Below are 6107 nucleotides of genomic sequence, written 5' to 3' on the forward strand. Positions count from 1 at the left end.
CTGACATAGACGGGCATATTATAGGCTACTTTTTTAAAATTCGCGATGTCAAAGTGGCGTAATGAATGGTCCAAATTTGCGCTAACTTTGCGGGCAACAGCTCCCAGTTTACAGTAATCTGTCTATTAAATTTCTTTGTTTTACTATTCCAATGGAGCGTATGGTACATAATTTCACATATTTTCCACGTCACGTCAGAATTACCAACTTAATAATCACATTCTTATTTTAAACATAAAATAAAGCAAAAGAAAATCGTCATAAATGTAGCAAACATTTGTCTATGAGATCTCAAGTGGCCTAGCACAAACATACGTAGAACAAGTCTTCTAACGGCACACCTTTGAGCACCTAACATACTCATTTAGGTCACACGGTTTTGCATATACATTGCAATTTAATCTCTATTTTAACACGATTAGATTGATATTCCTTTGTATGCTTGACTGTATAGATTTAGAACCTATTTCCTTTTAACTTTGTCAACGTTCTAAAATTAATACAGTATTAAGCGTTTCAGTAATATTATAAAAATAGTTTACTTATGCTTGCAATAATTTGAAGCCAACATCAAAGAACGTAACTAAATTCAGCGTTTTGGTTTGTAACAAACGACAACATATCGTCTGTTGGTACTGAGAGCGGGTGCATAACCTTGAAAAAACAATCGGACATCTGTGGTGCGATTGTCGATTGTTTCGCAGACAATTCAACTGTTTAGTTGCACAACTAAAAATCGAGTAGTGCGCATCTTCATATAAACTCATAGCAAACGAGACTAAAAAGCTGTGCGATAGTTTGGTTTCAGGTGTAAGCTTTCTCTAAACGATTCGAGTGGTCCTTCCAAATGATATAAAGACGCCAAAGATAGCGTCATAGAAATAGTATGTCAGGTTAAAAATCTTGCACGAATCTTTTATATCATGGGTATTTCTAAAAGTGTTCTAATTTAAATAATATCTAAATATAGCTTATGTTTGTATAGAACTATCAATTGAATCATTTATTTACAGGATTCGACAATTCCTCGTCCCTTTTGTGGAGATTTAGGGATATCGCAGACCGAGCAATAAATCTTTATGTAAATTTTAGGTTTCCAGGATCACCGATAGAAGAGATTTTCTGATAAGTGAATCACCAGATTATTCTCAAGGCTTCGTCTGGGTTTAATTTCGTTTTAAATTATGCTATACAAAAAATTAAAATAAGCGTATTCACGAAAGTTATTTCAAATTAATACCAAATTTAGCCATGTCTAAAATATTTTTACAAACAAGTCAATTTGTATAACGCCCACGTTTCAAGGCAATAATCATTTTTATTTCTATTTGTAATAAGCCTCATATAATCTGGTGACAAGGAAAGCAACACAAAAACGCAATAAAAGATAATGATCCGGACAATATCGTTTACGCCGGAAAACTTCGGAAACCGTAACTGTAAAATATTGAACATAAAGGAACAGCCGAAATGGTAAACCACAAAAGACAAACAGGACGAACAAATAAGTGTTGTTTGCGCAAATGAGAAAAAAACATACAGACGAATTGAGTTCCTCCTTCTTTTGGGAAGTCAGTCAAAAATATGATGGAAAGTGGGCGCCGAATTTTTTCAGAAACACAACATAAATCTTTTAAAAAAATAACTTATTATTACAATTATTATTAAATTTATGTAATGTTATACATATAAAAGACGCTAGTTCTTTCTAAAGGGAATATAAAAAAAATCTGAGGAAACGTCGATTGTAAAAAGAGCCATCTATCTTGATCAACGGAAACTAAAACAGCCGTCTGAAATCTAGCCCCCAATACGTAGCCGACCCCGGGAAATTAGGTTCGTATTTTGAATTCGTATTTCAGTTGCCGTGAAAGCGCGATCGAGAGAGGACGTGTTTGAGGAAATACGTTCTCGATAATCGGATTTCCGCGGTGGAAGACGTTGGTATATAGACGTTTCAAAACTAGATTTAGGTAGTTACAGTGTAATGCAGTTATAATAGGATAGTGTAGTGGTAACTTTTTCCAATTTATTAACTTTTAAGTGATGTTATTTTAAGAAAAAAATGAGAAGCTATGATGGTCTTTAAGCTTTATGAAACGTAAGTATTCTTTGAATATCATGAATTAAATTTATTTCAATAAATTCTTTACTAGTTATTTAAAAGTCTGGTAAAAGACATCTTCAAATACGTGTCTTCATCGAACTGCATGTATCTTTGCATAAGAACAATGTCACTTAATAAATTTAGTTTAAATAAAAACTGTAAATCAATAATTTAGACATAAGAATGTCGTATTTTAATGAAAAAAGTTACCAAATAGATATTTTCAATGTCTATTACCGTTTATTCATCATCCATGTTAGACTGCACTTGCTAAATGAGCGAGTATTTGATCTAAGTATAATTGCTTATAAAAAATATATCGCGATTATTTTTCTTACCTAATATAATTACTAGAAATTACACTTTTTTGTTAAAAAAGATCTTCACGAATCCGTGCTTTATATGTTTGTAAATTATCTTTTAAATTATTTACGTCTTACTGCTTACGGTTTTAATCTGTCCAATAATATTTTTAAACAAACTTTTTATTCCATGTTTTTTATATTAATAAATGATTGCTACTTAAAACATTTTCTGTACAAATTTAATTTATATTATTACATTGTTAAATACAATTTTGTATGTATTTCGATATTGGAATATTTCAATTTAAACCGATTACTATATGTAAACAGAATCAGTTTAACTACTCGTAGTTTAAACATCTGTTGAAATTTCGATTATGAAACGATATCGACAAATTAAACGGAGAGTACCTCGTAAGACATCGACTGGAATTATAAAATGGATTTAAAACAGACCTGGGTGAAACATGAATAGATAAATCTATACTAAAGTATCTACTTTTATACTATTATAATAAAGCGTAAACACACACTTCTTTGTTGCCTAAGATGTCAGCAATTACAGCATATTTATGAATAATTATTTTTTCAATAAATAGCCCTACACTTACGTCACGATATAGGCTATATATTTTAACGCCATTAAACTTAGGGGGTAAATATTTTGGATAAATAAGTATATATAAGTAAGTATAAGAATAAGTTGCTGCCAACACCAAGCAATCAAGGTTGCCACGGTTTGTCATCATGTCATGTCATTTTGACATTTGCAATTGATAATTTGACAAATGTAAACAATAAAATAAAGTCTATATAACATCATGCGGATGAAGCCGCACGAGTACAGCTAGTTTAAAAATATACTTTGCAAGAAAGTTTCGTATTCAATCGCATATATTTACAGTAAACTCTGAGTATAACTGTTATCCCATGTCAATTTGCAGAAAAAACTAAAACAAGGAAGAAAGGAAAGTCTCATATAAAGAAACATTACGTTTGATCCCTTCAGAATCCCTTTGGATGTTCTCATAACCTTAAAAGAGGACGTTGCTACAGAAAACGAGGCGAGTGTAGGGTTACCAAACTAAAAGGGATTTTAATGTCAGTCCTGAAACTGTAGCGTTTGAAGGGTTAACGAAGGGTTAAAAAGTGGTTGGCCTTTTACTTTATCAGCAATTGTTTACGATGTTTATTCTAGTGTTGGTATTATCTTGTACTTATATGTTTATATCGCGTTCAACGATCACATATAATAAATAGAGTATATTTTATTACATTTTCTGTAATCATTTTCTACTTGTGGGCAATCGGTTATAAGGTTTTTTTACAGCTAATCTTGTTTTGTTGTACAATGTATATCGTTATCTTGTTTTAATATTAAAGAAACACAATATGATTGCCCTAAAACGAGAATTTGCAAGAAAATAGAGGGCGATTGTAGATTGTTTTAGTTAGAAATATGGCATCCTAAATATGTGTTATACTGGTTACAGCGCATAGTAGATGTGAAAAATTATAACTTATGAAAAGGATTTAATTTAAAATTAACTGGATTCATTATTCTGATGCTTTATATTATCAGGTATGTTTTATAAAAGTTTAAATTTAGAAGTTATTAGTTAAAAAAAGTAAGACCGGCTGAAATGATAATACTAATACGGGTAATACTAATAACGGGTAAGTTTGGATAGATGGATGGATGGATATTAGTTACTACGTATCTCTAAAACGACTTGACGACTTGACGGGATGAAATTTAGCACAATTGTAGAATATAGTCTGGATGGAATCATAGGCTACATCTTTTTTTTCAAGCGCCAATAGTCTAATAGTTTGTCGAGGGTTCGAATTCCGACATTCGACTATTGTCGTGAACCATATCCTAGCACAAGCCTAGAGCTTAGTTGGAATGGTTAAAGAAAATATAAGTAAATTAACAAAAAACTACTAAAATTTTTCAAAAAAAAAAAAATTCTTCATAACACAGCACATGTCGTTTGATATTTGCTATAGCATCCAATATTAAGTTCTTTAAAAAGTAGAGATGTTTTAAATTGCAAGTGTAAATATTAAAACCGGGAAAATGTTCGTAATTATTTGAATTGAATGCAGCTGTTGATTCTGAAGTGAACTGTAAATATTCACGGAACACTTTCGACGAAAAACATTTGAACTCAAATATTAGAATTATTCCGGAGCTAATTTAAAATGAAGTTAAATTATAATGTGTATGGTAATAAATAACGTATACAAATTCAGTTCTGAAAACGGTAAAATAAATAAAAGAAACATGGTTTAAACTTCGATATGCAGAATTTAAAGGTTATTTAATGGATATTAAATAATAATTCATCACCATCATCATCATCATCATCATCCTCATCTTACTCCCGTAGGGTCGGCACAACAGGTTTTTGTCCTCCATATAACTCTATCATATGTCATCTCAGTCATTACTCCCTGTTTGATCATGTCACCTTTCACGCAATCCATCCATCTCTTTCTAGGTTTAACTCTACCGGTGTACCCTTCTACACTCATAACTAACGTTCTCCTCATAACATGCCCATACCATGTTAACCTAATAATTGCGATATAATTTATCCTATCTATTCGTTAATTGTGGAACAATTAACAGTAACTTGGGAGATTTCGGGTAAAGCAAAGAGTAGGAAACAGAACCGACAGTCTTGAAACTTAGTTAAAAGTACAAATATATGTGATTAGGACTTGTAAAGTACACGTGTGTAACTTATAACGGCAATTGACATTGTTCATGACACTTAAACCTGTTTAAATTAAGAAAGTTTGAGTGAGGGTGCCACAAGTTGGTAAGGACAAGATTGTTTCAATGTAAGTACGAGAAAGTTTTAACAAGGATAACAATTTCGTATTTCGGGCTTAATGTACGTACGTATCAAGTTTGGGACAGTTTTTTTAAGCGTGCGAAAAAAAAATAGTTTTTTTTTGTGACTGATTTGTCACTGTTTGCCTTGAAGAGGCATTTACAGATTCACCGGGCTTGAGGTGGCCCAGCGCAGATGGCGCTTAGTCTAAACCTCAAAAAAACTAGCAATCAATACAAAATTTTATGCCTCTCTTTGTCTTCCTTCCTCTATCCATCCTCGGTTTGAAATCCACTTCCCATTGTCTCATTTCCTAGGATCTTTTGGGCATAAAACAAAATTAGACTAGTACCATACTCAGGCGAAATGTAAAATACTTTTTAATGATTTTCTTTGTATTCTTAGCTAGTAATACTACCTTATAATTTAATACGAAACAATCAAGTATAAGGCATGATAATAAATCAACATAACCTATACATACTCGTATAATAAAATTGAAATATCTGTTTGTAATATCAAAAGTAAAATTCGAGATTTCGGAAAGATGCTGTGTTTGTGTCGCTGATAACGAAAATCGCATTTACAAAATGTTTGTATATCCGCAAGCGTTTGTTCCCATTAATCTCTGAAACAGCTGGGCCGATTTTCTTTCACTAAAGGGTAGATCATCACCATCATCATCATCATCACCAGCTCACTATACGTCCCCACCGAGTGGCTCGGAGCCTACCCTAAGTAAGGGTGACTAGGCCATAGTCAACCATGCTGGCCAAGGGCTTAGTCGACTTCACACGTATCTTTGAATATCTTCGCCAATATGTGCAGGTTGCATCATGATGTTTTCCT

General features: G+C 32.3%; 1 protein-coding gene across 1 annotated transcript in view; it reads left to right on the forward strand.

The window, feature by feature from the left end:
• The first annotated feature begins 1898 nt into the window (after nt 1-1898).
• LOC106111070 (neuroligin-4, Y-linked-like) overlaps nt 1899-6107 on the forward strand; it is a 29700-nt gene continuing 25491 nt past the window's right edge. The window contains exon 1 of the mRNA XM_013293037.1: nt 1899-2101. The gene's annotated coding sequence lies outside the window, so the exon portion shown is untranslated. The remainder of the gene's footprint in view (nt 2102-6107) is intronic.

Source organism: Papilio polytes, unplaced genomic scaffold (genome assembly GCF_000836215.1).
Source record: "Papilio polytes unplaced genomic scaffold, Ppol_1.0 DF824180.1, whole genome shotgun sequence".
Classification (NCBI taxonomy): domain Eukaryota; kingdom Metazoa; phylum Arthropoda; class Insecta; order Lepidoptera; family Papilionidae; genus Papilio; species Papilio polytes.